Source organism: Citrus clementina, unplaced genomic scaffold (assembly GCF_000493195.1).
Source record: "Citrus clementina cultivar Clemenules unplaced genomic scaffold, Citrus_clementina_v1.0 scaffold_4, whole genome shotgun sequence".
Lineage (NCBI taxonomy): Eukaryota > Viridiplantae > Streptophyta > Magnoliopsida > Sapindales > Rutaceae > Citrus > Citrus x clementina.
In genome coordinates this window covers 20,546,960-20,547,896 of record NW_006262274.1, presented here as the reverse complement: position 1 = coordinate 20,547,896, position 937 = coordinate 20,546,960, and the positions used below count along the sequence as shown (strand labels likewise).

General features: G+C 35.1%; 1 non-coding gene across 1 annotated transcript; it reads right to left on the bottom strand.

Annotated features, from left to right (window-relative positions):
• Positions 1–529: 529 nt before the first annotated feature.
• TRNAI-AAU lies at positions 530–603 on the bottom strand. The gene has a single exon. It is a non-coding gene; the product is annotated as a tRNA-Ile (tRNA).
• Positions 604–937: the final 334 nt, after the last annotated feature.

The window sequence follows — 937 nt, the reverse complement described above, 5'->3', positions numbered from 1 at the left end:
GGTACAAATTACATGAGGGATGAGCTCCAAATGAAAATCTAAGAAACATTACAAAAATGATTCCCCTTTTATGCACTAATATTTGTTTTAACTCATTTGTTTTGTTTATTGCTTAAATTCCATTGTACTCAAGCAATCTCGACAAATCACTATGTATAAACTTATCAAACGTGGCCTTACAAGCTGCACAAGTATTGCTCTGTCACTAATCATCTTTGAATTAATGGAACAATTTATGGCTTTTTTCAAAGGCTTCCAAGTTCCAAAGCTTTTGTGCTGGATGTACGTACGTGGGCGCAAAGCATGTGGTAAGGAATTTGGAATCTTTCTTTCCCGAACCTTTATATGGTATAACAAGTATCTTATCAGGGAAGCTGGCAAAGCATCGCTAAATTGGATATCTCATCCATCGCTACTGGCCCCTTTGTAAAATCTGATTTTGAGTTAGCATCTTGTGCTTTGTTTCCTTGCTGATCATGCTCATCTGAAAAAGTTCATTTAATTTTGGCGCATTATCTTAAGATAAAAATGGCCCATGCAGGTTTCGAACCTGCGGCCTTCGCGTTATTAGCACGACGCTCTAACCAACTGAGCTAATAGGCCTTGCGGTTTTTGTAACTCATAATTAGTAAAAGTTGTATTAAAAAGAAGTTATCTTAAAACCACACGTAATTTTTTGTGTTGCCCTAATTTGTTAACTTTTTTGTACATCTCCACTTCCTGCATATTAAAATTGAATTGTTTATTAGTCATAATAATCCAGTTCGAAATTAAGTCTATTGTAATGCTCTTTTCTTTCCATATAAAATGGAATATTGTAATTATTGGTAGTAAAATTTGGGTCATGAAATTAGAGCATGACACATATACGGCAACATCCATGACCAATTGGCCCTTACAAAATGTGAAGAGAAATTCAAGGGGGAAGGGTAAAATA